This window comes from Amphiura filiformis, chromosome 15, assembly GCF_039555335.1.
Source record: "Amphiura filiformis chromosome 15, Afil_fr2py, whole genome shotgun sequence".
Classification (NCBI taxonomy): domain Eukaryota; kingdom Metazoa; phylum Echinodermata; class Ophiuroidea; order Amphilepidida; family Amphiuridae; genus Amphiura; species Amphiura filiformis.
In genome coordinates this window covers 53,884,515-53,905,846 of record NC_092642.1, presented here as the reverse complement: position 1 = coordinate 53,905,846, position 21,332 = coordinate 53,884,515, and positions in this window count along the sequence as shown.

Here is a 21,332-nt window from a genome sequence, read left to right as displayed (position 1 = left end):
AAGTTCAATATCCTCAAAGGTAGTTTACAGCTTACATGTGAATATCACAATCATTCTAGATAAGACCCAAAATCGTCAAAACGAATCATCTGCAACATTTGGAGTACATATGAATCAAATGTATCGATATGTCTAAACATACAAAGTATTGGTTTAGTAGTTCTCTAATTGTAACATTATCGTGAGTATTATACAATATGTATAACCACGCAGTGAACTTATTCATAAAAACACTATCAATGAATGTCTATTACATGGCGATTGTATGCAGGATGTTAGAACAGTTTCTGTCATTCAATTTTGACCTAGTGTACACAATAATTACAACATTTATTTGTGGAGGAAGGAACGAGGATTAATATATAATTGTTTCACCCTGATGTAGCAGTGACGTTGTTTCGCGCGCGCATCTATGCGGCGTCTATGCGAGGTCGTGCGTACGCCAGCGCTTTGAGCGTCCGCTAGCTACTTGAAGCTGCACCCAATGAAATGCGCACTGATGTCACTGCCACATTTGGGTGAAAAATGGTATAGTATTACTGTCCAAAATATTGTAATTTGTGGGCGATAGGGTTCTGATGCTGGAGGTAATGGCCTACCCCCTCCCCTCCTACGCGATGAGCATATATCAACACTATCAATGTCTATTGCTTGCCGATTTTTATGCAGGTTGTTGGAATTCAATTTTCACTCAGTGGACACAATAATTTACATTTATTTGTGGAGGAAGGAAAGTTGATCAAAACATATATGTAATTAAGTATCAATGATAATCAATTAATTAAGAGATGTGTATATAACAATAACCCATAATTTGATCGGCAACCGTAAGTGTGCGCACAATTTAATTCCCTGTTATACAGGTTAAATAACCTGATGAATGCTATGATTTTGTCTACTAATGTGGGTGCTAAAGATTACTATGCTTTATCAAATTCATATTTTACCAGTTTCTTTTACCAGCTTTAGTTTTACTCTCTAAATGTACACCGAGTGAAAAGAGTGAAAAAATAGTCTGCATACTTTCAAAAGAGAGAATATTGCCTAAAGAAAGTGTACTTTCTTTCATTTTAGAGTGTTTTCCACTCAAAAGTGGATTCTTCCACGTTCAACTCTTTAAAAGAGTGGAAATTTACTATTTAGAGAGTAAGATTCTCCATTAGATCACCACTATTAGGTTACGAAATTTGTGTTTCCAACAACATCATTGTCAAGGATCTTTATTGTCAGTGCAGAGATTTATGATGTGATGGACATTAAAGCTATCTAATAACACTCACTGTTTTTACCCGAATAATTTTTAAATTATGAAGAGTAACCACACTCCGTCATCAGCGATGTGATACTGGTGAAAAGCTATGATACGTAACTTCTAGAAACACCTTCCAAAAGGACAATCAAGAAGTGAAGGTCATACATCAGTCATTCACCATTCACCGCTGATAGCGGAATATGTGAGTGTTGTTGAATACTTTTAAAGAGGGATAAGGAGGAGATTATATTGCAATGTCTTCCTGCGTGTTTCAACAAAATAATAAGAAATAAAGAATTACTTTAAAAATATAACAGAGTATCTATAACATGCTTATAAGCCACAAATAAGCAAACATACTTAAATCCAAGGTTGAACGTTTTGATAAACTTTGATTTTCAATCAACTGATACGTTATCCGGATCTGGATGCTTTATTCCGATTAAGTTGTTAATGCATCACATCAGAGAATTACCTATTTGACCTTAGTTGTTTGAACGACTGGCCTTATTGTGGGCTATGAGTTGAATATCGAAGAGTTTTGATAAGAAAGTCTATCCATTATAGGCATAAAGAGTAAGTAAAAGCGGGGCAGTGCGAGTAGGCGGGTGTGGAGTGTATTGTTTGAAAGAGTGGCTATTGTTGTTCTTGTCTATTGTTGGTTTTGGATGTTAACTGTATGTGGGCGTGAATGTCGGCTGTGCCTGCCTTCGTGTCTCTTACGAGGAAGAGCAACTTCACCCAACACGGCCCTGCACTTCTTAGATCGCCTTGATAAGAGTTCGAAGCCCTGTCGTCAACAGAGGGCAGTAAACTTGAGGTAAAGAATGTCCCATATCGCGCTAATGAGATGGGCAGTAACCGTAGAAAAAGCTCGTTTCTGGCGAAAATTGACAAGTAACTTGCACAAATTTCTAGATACAGTTACTATAAGGTCGTGCGATGTATTCAAACCATTTGTTAACCATTTCTTTTTTAGGGAGCAATAATTATTTATCATGAATATTATTGTCATGTTGGTGACATCATAGTTACTCGCATTTTGTTCATTTTTAAATTTTGAAACATTTAACGCTCAAAAGTCACACAAAATCAATCACATATATTTTTCTTTATTTCACCAGAGTGTCCTTGCCAAGATTCTAGCATCAGACCATGCGCTTTCTCAAGATACAGCCTTCATAAGTGTTAGGTCACTTCTGTACAATTCTTATAATTTGTTTCATGCATTCACATAGCGATGCACGTTTTTGTTGTGTTTTTGATAGGTTTTCATGTCCGATTTTAACGATAAAACATTATTCCCTATGAAAAACAATATGGCAAAACATACAACAGTTTGTAAGATCTCCATGAACTTAACCATCTATGTTTGGATTGTGATGTAATTAACGTGTGTAATGAGATTTTCTCTTTATGAATCTGACTTGTAAAATATTATTTTTCATCACAATTTCTCATCAAATTCATGCATTTCTGGGTCAAAAGTCAGTTAAAACACTTTGTGGTTTTGAAATTTGTTTTAGAAATAACGCTAATAAAATCATTTGGGTTGATTAAGCAGTTGCTTTTTATGATTTTCAAGGCAATATGCATAAATGATGAATCTGCATGTACATCATTTTTCACTTCAGTAAGCTCGTCTTTTGACCAACGTTCATTATTGATCACGGGTTATATTGTATGCGATTGACATCAAAGAACCACATGTGTATGAGCTTGTGCATTGAATTGAATTGAATTACACAATGGTCATTCAGGTTATTGATCGCTAGATGGAAGCGAACATGATACATATTACGTAGGATTCCATGCCTGTGCGGGGATTTGAACCCTAGCGACCAGAACTATGAACACTTTGAAGTGTTAGCACCTTGCAGTGCCGTGCCAATCCCGTTTTGGGGTTCACTAAGACCGTAAAGCAGACAACTCCATCAAATTCATGGTACATAGAAAAAAAGGCCCATACTAGTGTTTGACTTTCACATCCCATCATCCACTTTATCACAAAATTGCAGTTGGTCGGACATTGCTTGACATAAAGTTCCTTGTGGAAGCTACGATCTAACAAGAACTTTCGGCAATAACTTGAACGATAAAGGACAGGAGATGGAAAGAGCGAGTCAATAAAAATACAGTAGCTCAAAACGAAAAGAATCCGCGAGTTAGTTCATGAACTCAACTACACATGTAAATATAAGCATGTAGCCAGGGCTAAAATTATTATCAATTCTTTAAAGGCCCGTGACCTGATCGACAGCCTCATTCCCCGATTTACCTGATTGTTGATGAGATTTTGGTTTACCAGTGATTTTATTACCAGTCTGCTATTTAACGTTTAAAATGGATGTATTTTCAAAGAAATCGTAAACAAGTCGCTTCGTCTAGTTAATAACAGATTATTCTTTATGATTAACCATAAAACTGCGAAGAGCGGGTTGTACGTCCCCTTAAGATTTTTTATCCGTCAAAAAAAAAAATGCATTCACAGGTACTAACGTATAAACATCTACCAAAAAGTAATTACCCCCCTCCCTTTAAATAATGGCCAATATTCCTAAACGGTTAATTTCATGCCAAATTTGGAATATGCAGTTGAAGCAGAATTTATTTCTGCGCATTGTGACACCTCATTTGTTGCAATGGTCTCAATATTGATGTCGCAACGTACATTTAAATGAAAGTAACTCAAGATTTGAAAGTTGCAGCAAAGTCCTATAGCCTTGTATTCAGTGTCCATGGAAGAAATCATTTTTGCGCTCATACGATTAATCTTCGTTAATTTGCTTCACGAAACTGCATATTCGATTGCATATTCCAAATTTGGCATACAATCAACGGTTACAGGGATAATGGCCATTATTTAAATGGGTGTAATTACTTTTTGGTAGATGTTTATATCTTGATATTCTTATGACATATCCCCATAAAATGAAGTGCTTTAACGGCTATTTTAAGAGGGAAAGGAAGAGATTATGTTGCCACTTATCGTGTCTTTTGACATAAATCAAAACGTATCAACAACAAAATAAAGTATGTTAAGGATAAAACAAAAAAGAATCTTTTACGAGGCAATAACACACACAGAAAAACAATCTTAAATGTATATCTGCCATCTATGTATAAATAGTTAACGTTTGTGTTGCGATTGGTGCATAATATGTACATACAATTGTAATGTAACTTCATGGACATTCCATCTGCACCTCAACGCTTACATATACTAGTAGTGACTAAATGTGTAGTAATAATAAAGGTCGGTTTTTACTTCTGATATTACCACGGAAAATATTAATTGCAGTAACAATAAACATTCATAAAATTCACCTGATGTATTTATAAATCGAACAATACATGAAAAGAGTGATTTTATTGATGATCTGTAAAGCAAACAAAACCAAAGAATTCAATAAGGTAGCAATAGAAAAATGTGTGGTAATGGAAAAAATATGATTTTGATTATTATGTATCATATTTGGCTTACCCATGAATGTTTTGAAAAACCAGAAATACAGTATTTTTTGGGACATGAGAGCATATCAGACATATCGAATTGCATTCTGAATACGAGTATCAGACCAACAAGTCGTAACCCTCTTTCCTTTTTTGAGTTTACACTTTACAGATATATTATGCAATTAAATAATGATATGATGATAATTACCACGTATTTAAAATCCCACTATAAAATTCCATGTTAAACGATCAAAATAGCCCGTGTGATTTCTTTCTTTCTTACCTTATTATCTCGTCTTAAAATGGACAGAAACCGTGTGTTAACAAAGTAATTTTGATATAAATTTCTTCGGTTGACTAGTATGGTGCCACTTTTAAAAAGGCATTGCTTTTGTTTCAAGTACACTGCAATTAATATTTTACTCAACATTGAGTAAAAAGGTCACAACTCATCAGTTGAGCTAAAGGTTAATCAGCATTGAGCTCATATACGTCACAACACAATAAATGAATAAAACAATACTCAAAATTGAGCTCCTATTCAGTAATATTTACTCCTTTGTTGTGTTGTGACCTATATGAGCTCAATGTTGAGTAATGTTTACTCAACTGTTGAGTTGTGACCTTTTTACTCAATGTTTAGTTAAATATTTTTGCAGTGTATACTTATCCTTAAGCATTACAAACTGGTTGGATAAAATAAACGGTTCAAAAAAAATAAGTAGGTATAATCCAAAAACGGCTTGATCAATTTTCTTGTTTTAAAGTTTGGAATATAGGCTGATTAGTTATGCATCAAGTGAACGAGGTTTTGTTGTTATCTTTTATAATCTTCACTGAGAAATACAGCCATTTATAAGATTTTCGGCAAAAAAAAAAGGCTTTTTATGCATGACTTTTGGTATCAGACCTCTTTCACTTGAAGAAAATTAGTCAAAAAGGAATGCTTCTATATTTTTGTTTTGTATTGTTTTAATATTAATATAACTTAAGTTCAGATGTTCATGAATTAATTTTACACATTTCAAACGTGTTTTATGGTTCAGTGAGTAATCATATAGCCATGTATGCATTAAAATGCGTAAATTTAACAAGTTTTTCATTCAAATTAAATTTATTGGGAAGGAACAACTGCAACTTCAATGGTAAATAGTGTGTTCATTGATTAATAATTTAACCAATGGACCAACAAATTCCTGGTTAGATCTTTTATGCTGGATCCCTATACACTTGTTTCATTGGTCATTCCTTGAATGGTTCAAAAAGTATTTATATGGGTGGCTGTTATCAAGACTCAACTTGTTACAAGCGGACAAGTGAGCGACAACACCACCTTTGCAGTAAATCCTGCAGCATTGCGGTGAACCAGCTTGACCAACAGCAGAGAAGAACGATGCTTGGAAGCCATCTCACATGAAGGAATGCCTATTCATTATTGAAAGACATTAATAAGGTGCAGCATTCATTTTAATTTATTCACTGAACCATAAAAACTGTTTTTGAATGTGTGACACCTAAATCAGGAAAAGCTTAAATTTAATTACATTAAATTATGCTTCGTTTTGATTAAATTACTCACTTAAAGGGAAAAATTGTCAAACACGAATTGAAGCATAAAAAGCCTATGTAGAAAAATGCAACTTTTTTGGCCGATAATTTCATAAATGGCTGCATTTTGCAATGAAGATGATAAAAAGTAGCAACACAACCCCGCTCACTTGATGCATAGCTAATCAGTGTATGTTCCAAACTTGATCGAGAGAATTGATCGAGCCGTTTTTGGATTATACTAAAATATCTTAGAGGGACTTACTTTTTGGAACCGTTTACATTAATATGCATGGCAGCTTTTTTCTCTTTTTTGTACGCAAAATACGATCTTCATCCGTTTAGTAGACATACCGTAAACGTTCGCCTAATGGCGCACCTGGGTTCCTTTGCCTTGGAGTAAATTTCATGTACAAATAGAGAGCTCCCTCCTCTAAAAATCCCAACAAGAATTAAGGGTATGTGCCCTTATTTGCTGGTGGGATTTTTATGGGAAGGCACTTTTTAGTTTGTGTCTAAAATTCCAGTTATGTCAGGGGACCCCATAGCGCCATTAGGCGAACGTTTACGGTATAGCTTTTACTGTTCCTTTTCGCATCATTAAGAATGAATAACCATATCACGTATGGAAATCATTAGCTTTTGTAAACTATAATTATGAGCATTGACGTGACGGGCTTTGGCAGATATGAAGGACGGTCAAAAAGTTCTTACACCTTTTGTTAAATTCCTATTTTAAGTCCTCCCTTCACAATATTAGGTTTACTGGTGATTAATGCTGGTGAACCTCCACTGGAGAGTGGATGATGGAGCAATCGGAAGTCTTACATTTTGTTGACATAGAAGGTTTCAAGAAAAATTAAGACGGGTGGTTGGTACTCTTTCAAGTATCTTGTTCCATGCACTTATTAACCGTCCCTAGTATAAACCTCATCACTGTGCTCCATATAAATAAAGTTATAGGCGTTATCTCCAAAATCGGTGGATTATAATCATTAATCATATAAATAAAACTTCAGATTAGTCTAAGATTTTTGTCGCGGGATTAATTGTGACATTAATCTATGGATTCAAAAATAAAAATATGGGGGAAAATACAACACTATTTAACTGCTGTAAACCCGAACATGAGAATACATTAATCCAATTATCGTCACTGGTGTATGAAATTGATCCGATTCAACCAAAATCTATTTTAAGTTGCAATTTCATAACAATTATAGAAACAAAAGTGTTATTATATCGTTTCTGAGAGCTATTCGACAACATCAGCGCATCGTCAGTGGTAAACCTTTGTAGGTTAATATGTAATTAATTTTAATCGCAATAAATTTGATACAGGAAATCGTGAGCTTTTAATATGATTGATATGTGTTAAATGGATGAGCAGAACAATTGCGGTCGAGAGAGTAAAACTTTTATAAGCTCGACTCATCATTTTAAATACGTTAGATCTCAAAATCGTATGTACCGTAAAATATCTTATAAAATAAGTGTTTGTTTTAGGGTTATCGGAAAAGCAGGTCGCCTGTCTATTACATATAATTATGCATACTATAATGTTGTAGAAAGCATTTATTAAAGCTTTGGAAAAGATTTGCAGGCACCTTTACACGTAAACTGGATAATCCGTTTGGCGGAAATACGAATGTTGTTGGATAAGAAGGTTATCTTACAAGTTGTAGTAAAAGAGGATTTACAATTCCGACCTATTTGCTTTTACCAATGTATATAGGGTAAACTAATAACAGCAAAGACGCTGGAACATGGCCAGCAAAATAACATGAGCTATGTTAGTCTAAATGAAGATTGAACTTCCAAAGACTGAACATTACAGTGTATGCTGCTAGCTTAAGGTATGACGCCACTATGCATTAAACGTTTATACTGAGGTAAATGTTGCGAAAACACCGATTCTAAAATGGCTTATACAGATTTCAAATTATTCTCATGTCTACTTGTTTGGTAAGACTAACAGTTTAACGTCAACTCTCTCCGATAATGGAATATGGTACAAAGTGGTAAAAACCTGGAAAAACAAATTCAAAATTCGTTCTTACTCTACGTTGTTATCACAAATTGCATTAAATAGTTGTTGGTAAATGTTCCCTAAAGTACATGTACCATGGAAAATTAAGAAAGCGATCAGCGCGATGTTATTGTATCTTTGGGAGATTATTCCAAGGGTTGGGAAATAATAAACAGGCAGAATATCGATAATAATGCAAAATAATAATGTCGAATTTATCAATTGTTTAAGGTGATTTGGGTTCTTCAATCTGCCATTGGAGTTTTACGATCTTGGTTATTTTTCCCGTCAAATACATAATTATTAACAAACACTTCGCCACGGTAGCTTTACTTGTCTTCGAAAGCCCAAGGCAGTATTACACAACAAATCTTGACATAAGGGACCGTTCACAAACACTTGCTAGGGGGCTGATGCAAAAAGAGGGCCCTGACAATTTTTGACCATCCTAAGGGGGGAGCCTGAAAAAATGACCACACATTTTCCTGGGAAAATTGAGTTTATATGCTTTTCTGTGGGGTTGACCCATAATTTTCATGTCAAAAAGGGGGGGGGCCTGAAATTTTTGAGGTCTGTAAAGGGGCCAGTGACGTAGATTTGTTTTTGACATGGGGGGATGGGGTTGGAAAAAAGGTTCTTGAAGTAAGGCAGATCCAGCACCTTTTGGTGAAAAAGTTTGCCATTGAAATTAAACTGATGGTGCAAAAGTGGAATAAAATCGCGCGAAGCGCGCAAAATTGCAAGTTGGGTCGGTAGGTTGGTCGGATTTCTTTTTTTAGACATGGTAACCTTTTCTTTATAAATAGTCGCTGATATGATAGCTTTTGATTTCAGCTCTAATAAGTAATATGTAACAGAGGAAGAAACACGAGTTCTCCTGTGTAAAACTTTGTTACCCGCTCTAAAGCATTGTTTAGATACAATTATAATGCAAGAACATTCGTCTTGGGAACTAACACATGCACAGAAAATGTATACTTTCAAAACAAGAGCAAAACATCACATATACAGTAGCCAGAAGCGAATACACTAACGCAAACAGCCTAACGTAAACCGTCGCGTATTGATTAGTTTATGGAAATGTGTTCATTATTTTTGTAGTATGTTGTATATTTGTAGTAATTAGGGGTAAAAGGAAACGAAAAAGGGATACCGTTATTGACTTATAATGTCGCAATATGAATACTCGACGATATGAATATGAAAGGTTACTTTATGTGATGTGTATAAGTCATACATCTCTAAGCGTTATGTGTGAATTTTAAATTATTTAGGCTATACGACATTTAAGGTTTTGCATTTTTCTCAAAAAATAACTACACTGGTAACAAACGTTATGTTTAATATAGGGTCAAAGAATCCAATTGCATCTCTGCAATTTCAGTGATTCAAGACAAGTAGTTCATTACATAATTATCATGTTAAGAATTTAGGTATATTCTAACGGTACTTCTTTTCTTATCATTAATAACGTATCGCTTGTCTTAAGTCATTGAAATTCCAGTATAGTAACTGGATTCCTTGCCCATATAACATACGTAACTTTTGTTACCAGTGTATTATATTATTTTGGGAAAAATGCAAACAAAAACACAAAGTTATCAAGGGGTGTAGTACCACCTTAAAGTAGCGGAAATTACATTAAACATATTCCGACGTAACAATAATAATCTTGCACTCACAGCTGTATTGCACTTTTGTCTCTTAAGAATAGTATATGGGTCGAAGCACGCGTATTACATTTGAGTCGTAGGAATTATCGGTGATTTTCAGAATTAGCAAGGCAGAAACTCAAAGCTTCAATTGTATCGCAACATTTGGGTTTCTTTTATGAGGTAAATGTGAATGTGATGTTAGGCTTTAGATATTTAAACAGCTTATCTCATGACAAAATAGCACTGAATGATCCCACACAACATAATGAGATACATTCAAAGCAGGTATAAGGTGTTCCAAAAAAAGGTTACATGTAGAAAATGAACCACATTTTGTGATGGTACAACAAAACAATGTCATTTATTTTCAGATATTATTTATCCATCCTTCTTTTAATTGTTTGCTAAGTTTGATGCATGACGACAGGGATGTTAAAAGTTGCTTACCATCAAAATATCGCACAAACGAAAGTTGAACGCAAGCATACTTTTGTCTTCATATTTTTCTATTACTTTTTATTTTTTCCTTTTTTTTTCATGGTGAAACTTATTGAAAACATATTGAAAAGTTAAACATTGTACACTTAAAATATATCAGTTTTAGAGCTTCTTGACTCTTAGTGGTAACAAATAAAAGAACGATGGTCATTAGAGATTCAACAACTCTTCCTATTGTTTTGTACAGGAGCCAAGTTGTTGTTAATCCGTGCTGAATCGACACTTTTCCAGTAGCGTATACGCGAACGCACGGTTACGCGTACGCGTTATGTGTGAGCGCTTAAAATTCGACATGCCTAGAACTTTCGTAATATGTTATTAAAGTAGCAGCTAAACATTACCGCTTTATTCTTTAGTTTTAACCATAAGCCATGACTTGATCGACAACCGTAATTGTGTGTGCACAATTTAATTCCCCATTACACAAGTTAAATAACTTGATAAATATTTCATGATGTTGTCTACTACTGTGCGTGCTAGCTGCTAATATAAATGACTATACTTGATCAAATTCATATTTTACCAGTCTCTTTAAAAAGTAATCGGTCGCTTAATTAAGGTCCTGAATTGGATCCCCACTAAATTAGGTTGTAAAATTTGTGATTCCGACAGCATCATATGAAGAGCTTTGTTGCAAAACCCCTTACATCCACTTTTGACTTTTTGAGAAAAACAGCTTTTTTTAATTGTGCAAGTATTACTTGTTCGATTTGATTCCATTTAGGATTGGATAAAGTGTTGATGAATAGAAACTAAAAGAATAGGTTTGGGACAATTTTCAAGGCTTCCTATTTATTTTATTATTTCTTTTATATCGCACCTTTTGTGGATGTAAGGGGTTTTGCAACAAAATAAATTTACCCCTTTTCTAGAAACCACCTTTGCAATCAAATTTGAGCCCATTTGTTTGCACTACATTATGTAACCTGACTAATGCTTTGAAAATCAAAAAGAAAAATTTTAAATATCTCATTTACTTTTTTAATTATGAATTTTTAATTAAATTCGGGAAAATGGCATTTTTTGGGTATTTCCGAAGCTACACCTTTTGTTAATTAAAATGATTTTTTCAAACATAGTGACCCAAAAACAGTTCCTTTTGGTTTTAATAGGTACAGAACATTCCAGGCTACCATTATACATCAACAAATTTAAAACAAAACAATTCTATATTCATTTTAAGTTCAGATTTCCGGAAATTCCCTAAGATTTCCCAAACGGGAAATATACGATAACTCCGGAAGGAAAGGTAGTATGAAGGTCAAACAACCACCAAAATGTGTATTTTTACCCACACTGTAATATTATGCCAATAACTCAATTTGGCCAAAAGTGGATGTAAGGGGTTTTGAAACAAAGCTCTTCATATCAAGGATCATTATCGTGATTGTATAGATTTATGTGTTGGTAGTAGACATTAAATCTATTCAACAACTCTCACGTTTTTTTTTTTTTTTTTTGGGGGGGGTTGTTTTCTGGTTTTTGTTTTTTGTTGTTTTGTTTTGCTTTGGTTTTTTTAAGTGCAACCATACTCCGTCATCAGCGATACTGGGGAAAATCTATGATACTTAACTTCTAGAAACACCTTCCAAAAGGACAATTGTCAAGAGGTAAAGGTCATTCATCAGTCATTCACCATTCACCGCTGATAGCGGAATATGTGAGTGCTGTTGAATACTTTTAAAGAGGGATAAGGAGGCGATTATGTTGCAACTTCTTCCCGTGTGTTTCAACGAAACAATAAGAAATAAAGAAATACTTTAAAAATATAACAGAGTATCTATAACATGCTTATCAGCCACAAAGAAATAAACACACTTAAATCCAAGGTTGCACGTTTTGAACAACTTTGATTTTTAATAAACTGCTGCATTATCTGGATCCGGATGCTTTATTCCGATTAAGCAGTTAATGCATCACATAAGAGAATTACCTATTTGACCTAAGTTGTTTGAACGACTGGCCTTATTGTGGGCTATGAGTTGCATATCGAAGAGTTTTGATAAGAAAGTCTATCCATTATAGGTATAAGGAGTAAGTAAAAGCGGGGGCAATGTGCGTAGGTGGGTGCGGAGTGTATTGTTTGAAAGAGTGGCTATTGTTGTTCTTGTCTATTGATGGTTTTGGATGTTAACTGTATGTGGGTGTGAATGTCGGGTGTGCCTGCTTGTATGTCTCTTACAAGGAAGAGCAACTGCACCAAATCCCGTGTTAGGGCTCACTAAGACCGTAAAGCAGACAACTCCATCAAATTCATGGTATATAGAAAAACAACCCATACCAGTATTTGTCTTTCAAATCCCATCATCCACTTCATCACAAAATGGAAGTTGGTGGGACATTGCTTGACATGGAGTTCCTTGTGGAAGCTGCAATCTAACATATATACGTTAAAGAAACAAGAAAACTTTCGGCAAGAACTTGAACGATAAAGAACAGGAGACGGACAGAGCGAGTTAATAAAAATACACGTGTTCAAAACCAACAGAATCCGCGAGTTATTTAAACTACAAGTAAGCATTTAGACAGGGCTAATCATATCTTCAACTCTTTAAATGCCCGTGACCCGATCGACAGTCTCATCCCCCAGTTTACCTTATTGTTGATGAGATTTTGGTTTACCAGTAATTTTATTCCCAACCTGATATTTTACGTTTAAAATGGAAGTATTTTTGAAGAAATCGTGAAAAAGAAACAGTCGGTTTGTGGTTACCATGCCAATGAAATTGTATACACCTCTGTGAATTTTGGGTAAAGCTCCAGGAATTTCACTTCGAAGAAATCTGAACATACACTCGGGATATACACAAACATTCCGTATACCTTTAAAGCTTATTCTTTATAATTAACTCTAGAACTACGAAGGGCGGGTTGTACCCACCCCTTAAGATTTTTATCCGTCATAAAAAAACCGCATTCACATGTACCAACGTATTAGCTGGCGAATTGTGCCAATAATTCACATTTGCGCTGAAATGTTCTCGTGTTTTTTACATGGACGATACAAGGGGACGATATTTGACATTGCATACATAATCCGTATCTTAAACCAATAGGGTTCCCACCCTTTTATTATATGTTACCAGTATCTTCATATGCCAAAAGTGATCAATCACTTTATGAACCTCCTTTGTATATATCATCCCATGGCCACTATTAGGATTAGGAAATTTGAGGGATTATACTATAATATATCTTGATATTCTTGTGACATATCCCCATAAAATGAAATGCTTTAAGGTTAGCAACTATTTTAAACTGTTGCCATTTGGTAGTTCACAGCATCTTACGAATGGTAGTCAGCTTTGGCGAAAATTGCATTGATCATTTAATAGCGAGCGTGTAGACGAATTCAAACATACATTTTTGAGGTCCTGTGGTTATCATGGTTATTGAGTTATGTTTTAAAGAGGACCGAAACGACAACATTTTTGTAAACGTACATAACTCGTTAACAACAATAACTCAAGCACGTTTTCAAAGCATTTGATTTGTAGAATGAACTTTTGCAAAACATTTAAATAATGAAAATCGATTATTTTGGCTGCTTCGACCAACAATAAGCCGTGTACCCTTAACGTCTATATTAAGAGGGAAAAGAACAGATTATGTTGCCACTAACCGTGTCTTTTGACATACCTCAAAATGTATCAACAACAAAATAAAGTATGTTAAGGATAAAACAAAAAAGAACTTTTTACAAGGCAATAGCACACAAAGAAAAACAATCTTAAATTTACATCTGCCATCTATGTATAAAGAGTAAACGTTTGTGATGCGATTGGTGCATATGATTAACCTAGAACTACGAAGGGCGGGTTGTACCCACCCCTTAAGATTTTTATCCGTCATAAAAAAACCGCATTCACATGTACCAACGTATGAGCTGGCTAATCAAGTTCTAGTTCAAGTAGGATACTTCTCTACATCTTATTAGGGCCAAGCGAGAAATTGTGCCAATAATTCACATTTGCGCTGAAAATGTTCTCGTTTTTTTACATGGACGATACAAGGGACGATATTTGACATTGTATGTCAGTTTGAGCATAATCCATATCTTAAACCAATAGGGTTCCCACCCTTTAATTATACGGTATGTTACCAGTCTCTTCATATGCCAAAAGTGATCAATCACTTTATGAAGCTCCTTTGTATATATCATCACATGACCACTATTAGATTACGAAATTTTAGGGATTATCCTATATCTTGATATTCTTGTGACATATCCCCATAAAATGATAGTTCACAGCATCTTGCGAATGGTATTCAGCTTTGGCGAAAATTGCATTGATCATTTCATAGCGAGCGTGTAGACGAATTCAAATATTACATACTTTTTTGAGGTCCTGTGGTTATTGAGTTATGTTTTTTTGTAAAACGTATATAACTCGTTAACAACAATAACTCAAGCACGTTTTCAAAGCATTTGATTTGTAGAATGAACTTTTGAAAAACATTTAAATAATGAAAATCGATTATTTTGGCTGCTTCGACCAACAATACGCCGTGCAACCTTAACGTCTATATTAAGAGGGAAGGGAATAGATTTTGTTGCCACTTACCGTGCCTTTTGACATAAATAAAAATGTATCAACAACAAAATAAAGTATGTTAAGGATAAAACAAAAAAGAATCTTTTACGATACAATAACACACATCTTAAATGTATATCTGCCATATATGTATAAAGAGTAAACGTTTGTGATGCGATTGGTGCATATGTGTGCATCCAATTGTAATGTAACTTCATGGACATTCCATCTGCATCTGAACGTAGTAATAATAAAGGTCTGTTTTTACTTATGATATTTACCCACGGAAAATATTAATTGCAGTAACAATAAACATTCATAAAATTTACCTGCGTGTATTTATAAATCGGACAATACATGAAAAGGGTGATTTTATTGAAGGTTTGTAAAGCAAACAAAACCGAAGAATTCAATTAGGTGTCAATAGAAAAATGTGTGGTAATGGAAAAATTATGATTTTGATTACATATCATGTATCATATTTGACTTAGTCGTGAATGTATAGAAAAACCCGAAATAGCAACGTTTGCACAGTATTTTCCTGGGACATGAGAGCATATCAGACATATCGAATTTTATTCTGAATACGAGGATCAGACCAACAAGTTGTAACCCTCTGTCCTTTTAGTAGTATTAATTATTATTATTATTATTATTATTATTATTATTATTATTATTATTATTATTATTATTATTATTATTATTATTATTATTATTATTATTATTATTATTATTATTATTATTATTATTATTATGATAATTACCACATCTGAATATCCCACCATACAATTCCATGTTAAACGATCAAAATAGAACTTGTGATTTCTTTCTTGCTTACCTTAATAGTTCGTCTTAAAATGGACAGAAACCGTGTGTCAACAAAGTAATTTTGATATAAATTTCTTAGGTTGACTAGTATGGTGGCACTTTTAAAAAGGCATTTCTTTTGTTTCAAGTATACTTATCCTTAAGCGTTAGAAACTGTTTGGGTAAAATACATTAATAATTATACATGGCAGATTTGTGCTCTTTTTTGTACGCAAAATACGATCTTTATCGGTTTAGTAGACATATAGCTTTTCGTACTACAAGGTGTGTTACTTTATCGAAAGGTAATGAATGTAGTCTTTTTGAAGGTTTCTTCCTTCACAACATTACTCCCAAAATAGTCGGAGTTTAAGGGCAGGACACTCTGCAAAGGAAGATTACTTCCTTGAATTTACTGATACTACCAGAAGTGAACACAGTGTTATCATAGAACTTGCTCCCGACGGAATTGGAGACTCAAATAAACTTTAACAATGTACAGTTGCTGTGAGTGGTGAAGAAGTCATTGATATTTATCAGCAAAGGAATAATCCATTGCACAGGTGTTGGCCCTGATCATTTGTTCGTATATCCGCCATTTTGGATTTTTGCCATTTTGTGCATTTTGAAACCAAAGACCAATTTTTTCTTCATTTTTTAAAGTCCCCAATTAATCTGTATGCAATTACCTATCATGTGAGACATGTTAATGGCTTGGCTTCGATTTAGATTTTCTTCTTCTGACAATTTTCACTTTACGGCCGCCATCTTGGATTTTGGGCTGAATTTGCATAAACTTTCTAGTATTACCGGATTTATAAGCCGAAGGCGAATTTTTTCTTCAAATTTTGAAGTCGCCAAGTAATCCTTGTACAATTATCGTTCATATAGTACATGCAAATTGGTTGGCTTCGACTTAGTTATCTTTTTTTGAACTTTTTTGAACAAGTGATCAAGCGGTCTATATACATCAACCCCTGTGATTGATGGGAAGAGTGTCTTTAAATATTATTAAAGGTCCAAAAGACTTGCTTACGACACCACCAAAGTTAAACGTACTGGTATAATGGCATTGATACGATAATTAATTAAGAGCCAAACAAGTAAGATGCCGTTAACATTTGGGTATTCCAGTGTGTCTCTTGGATGGGGGTCCCAGAATCTTCATGCACACAATTGATATCAGAGTCAAGTCCACGCCTGCCATGCCTGCTCTAAACTTAGAATGAGGACCGAGAAAAGTCTCATCTATATTTAACTAAAGGTGATAAAACATACATTAATCGCAAGACTTATGAGTCCATTCAGTCAAAGCACCTGGATCGCCCACCTCTAAGACGATCATCACTCGGTCACCATAGTTCAAGTCATCATCGCTGTTTTCTGAAATTCATGGACAATTGAGACGGTTGGTACTCTTTGGCTGGTACTCTTTCAAGGATCTTGTTCCACGAACTTATCAACCGCCCCTCGTATAATCCACACCACTGTGCTCCATATAAATAAAGTTATAGGTTTTATCTCCAAAATCGGTGGATTATAATCACTAATCATATAAATAAAACTTCGGATTTGTCTAGGGCTTTGTCATGGGATTAATTGTGACATCTATGGATTCAAAAATAAAAATATGGGTAAAACACCACAGTATTTAACTGCTGTAAACCCGAACATGAGAATACATTAATCCAATTATCGTCACTGGTGTATGAAATTGATCCGATTCATCCAAAATTTATTTAAGCTGCAATGTCATAACAATTATAGAAACCCAAGTGTTATTATATCGTTTCTGAGAGCTATTTGACAACTTCAGCGCATCGTCAGTGCTAAACTTTTGTAGGTTAATATGTAATTAAGTTTTTAAACTTAATTACATATTAACCTACAAAAGTTTAACATTTAAAATTGCAATAAATTTAGCAATTAAAATTGCAATAAATTTGAAACAGAATACAATAATGTGATACAGGAAATCGTGAGCTTTTAATATGATGGATAGGTGTTAAATGGATGAGAAGAACAATTGTGGTCGGGAGAGTAAAATATTTAAAAGCCCAACTCAACATTTTAAATCCTTAGATCGCAAAATCTTATGTGGCGTAAAATATCTTATAAAATATGTGTTCGTAAAAGCAGGTCACTTGTCCATTACATATAATTATGCATACTAGTAATGTTGTAGAAAGCATTTATTAAACCAAGATTTGCAGGCACCTTTACGCGTAAACTGGATAATCCGTTTGGCGGGAATACGAACGTTGTTGCATAAAACGTTTATCTTACAAGTTGTAGTAAAAGAGGCCTTACAATTCCGACCTATTTGTTTTTATCAATGTAGAGTGAACTAATAACAGTTAGCACAGACGCTGGAAAATGGCCGGCAAATAACATGAGCCATGTTAGAATAAATGAAGATTGAACTTCAAAAGACCGAACATTACACTGTATGCTGGTTAGCTTAAGCTATGATGCCACTATGCATTAAACGTTTATACTGAGGTAAGTGTTGCGAAAACACCGATTCTAAAATGGCTTATACAGATTTCGAATGATTCTCATGTCTACTCGTGTGGTAAGACTAACAGTTAAACGTCAACTCTCTCCGATAATGGGATATGGTACAAAGTGGTATAAACCTGGAAAAACACATTCAAATTTCGTTCTTACTCTACGTTGTTATCACAAATTGCATTAAATAGTTGTTGGTAAATGTTCCCTAAAGTACATGTACCATTGAAAATTAAGAAAGCGATCAGCGCAATGTTATTGTATCTTTGGGAGATTATTCCAAGGGTTGGGAAATAATTAACAGGCAGAATATCGATAATAATGCAAAACGCAAAGTACATCCACATTAAAATAATAATGTCGAATTTTTTAATTGTTTAAGGTGATTTGGGTCCTTCAATCTGCCACTGGAGTTTTACGATCTTGTTTGTTTTTCCCGTCAAATACATAATTATTAACAACCACTTAGCTTTGCTTGTCTATGAAAGCACAAAAATTCTTGAAGTATAGTTAATCCAGCACCTTTTGGCGTCAAAATAAGTTTATGGTATAAATGCGCGCGAAGTCTGCGAAAAGTTTTTGCCATATTGAAGTTAAACTGGTGAAATATGTGCAAAAGTGGGGCAAAAATGTGCACTTTTGAAGCTCAAATGGCCAAATATGAGGTTAATTTGGCCAGAAAACCAACGTACAGGCGCCAACATTGGGGGATGATTGTATGGATCATCCCCCTGGCAAAATATTTGGGGATTCCCCCCCCCCCCCTCCCCCGGGATCTACGCCTATGAACCTTGCCATGAAAATCAAATCACTTGCTCTTGCCCTTTATTCCAAACTAGTAAATATCCAGTTCCATAAAGGCTCATTCTGCCACATTCACCTTATTATAGCAACACATGTTTCACATGTTGCAATGGAATGACAACATTGCGGCATCGGGGAATTCACGATCTATAATAGGTTTGATTGGGTTTGTTTTTGTGATTCAATGAAAGGGGTTTTAAATGTAAACAAAGTCAAAATCAAATGAAATTACTTAGAGCACGTCACACTATTTGTCGAAGAGCGCACAAAACTGGTATTAAGAAACATAAATGGTTATGAAAAAAGACATTGACAAATAACCCGCCTGTTATATATAACTATATATATCGACAATCAAAACACCAGATTGATTTAAGATATTGTAAGATTTTGCATTTAGTTTTGTAAATCTTTACTAGAAATTCTGAAACAGTATTAACTGCCAGTAAATGTTTTTGTCAAATTAACAAGGCACAGTGAAAGCAACCCTACTTGGGGACTTATTTCTGAATACAATATTAGGCCAAAAAATTGTTGTGTTACCCTCAAGTGGCACAAATGGGAAAGTTGGGTCGGTAGGTCGGTCGGATTTCTTTTTTTTAGACATGGTAGTTTAAGACATGGCTTTTCTTTATATAAATAATAAATAGCCTTTTCTTTATATAGTCGCTGATATGATAGATTTTGATTACAGCTCTGATAAGTGATATATAGCAGATGAAGAAACACGAGTTCCCCTGTGTAAAAATTTGTTACCCGCTGCCGAGCATTGTTTAGATACACTTATAATGCAAGAGCATTCGTCTTGGGAACTAACACAGGCACAGAAAATGTATACTTTCATAATAAGAGCAAAACATCACATATACATTAGCCAGAGGCGAATAAACTAACGCCAACAGCCTAACGTAAACCGTCGCGTATTGATTAGTTTATGGAAATGTGTTCATTATTTTTGTAGTATGTTGTATATTTGTAGTAATTAGGGGTAAAGGAAACTAAAAAGGAATACCGTTATTGACTTATAATGTCGCAATATGAATACTCGACGATATGAATATGAAAGGTTACTTTAGGTGATGTGTATAAGTCATACTTCTTGGCGTGTGGTTACTTTATGTGATGTGTATAAGTCATATCTCTAAGTGTGTGTTTTTTAAAATTATTTAGGCTATACGACATTTAAGATGGTACTACACCCCCTGATAAATTGTGTGACTAATTTAGCATTTTTCTCAAAACATAACTACACACTGATAACAAACGTTATGTATATTATAGGGGCAAGGAATCCGATTACTTCACTGAAATTTCAGTGATTCAAGACAAGTGGTTCATTATGTTAAGCAATGAGGTACATTCTAGCGGTACCTCCATTCTTATCATAAATAACGTACCGATTGTCTTAAGTCACTGAAATTCCAGTATAGTAACTGGATTCCTTGCCCCTATAATATACATAACTTTTGTTACCAGAAAGTTGCAAAAATAGTCACACATTTATCAAGGTGTGTAGTACCACCTTAAAGTAGCAGAAAATACATTCAACATATTCAACATTAACAATAATAAGCTTGCATTCACAGCTGTATTGCACTTTTGTCTCTTAAGAAAAGTATATGGGTCGAAGCACGCGTATTACCTTTGAGTCGTAGGATTTATCGATGATTTTCAGAATTGGCAAGGCAGAAACTCAAAGCTTCAATTGTATCGCAACATTTTGGTTTCTTTTATAAGGTAAATGTGAATGTGATGTAAGGCTTTGGATATTTAAACAGCTTATCCTGTGACAAAACAGTACTGAATGATCCCACACAACATAATGAGATACATTCAAAGCAGGTATAAGGTGTTCCAAAAAAGGTTACATGTAGAAAATGAACCTCTTTTTGTGGTGGTACAACAAAATAATGTCATTAAACTCATCCCTCTTGATGCATAATGACAGGGATGTCAAAAGTGGCTTACTGTCAAAATATCGCACAACGAAAGGTAAACGCATGCATACCTTTTTATTTTGTCCTTCTTTTTTCATGGTGTAACGTATTGAAAACATATTGAACAGTTAAACATTGTACACTTAAAATAAATCAGTTTTAGGAGCTTCTTGACTCTTGGTGGTAACAGATAAAAGAAAGCTTGTCATTAGAGAATAACACGTTTTTGGTGAAGGCGTTTCCGCTCATAGTAAAATTAATATTTTGCATTTATGCCATGTTTGGGAGTTAAAAACAACT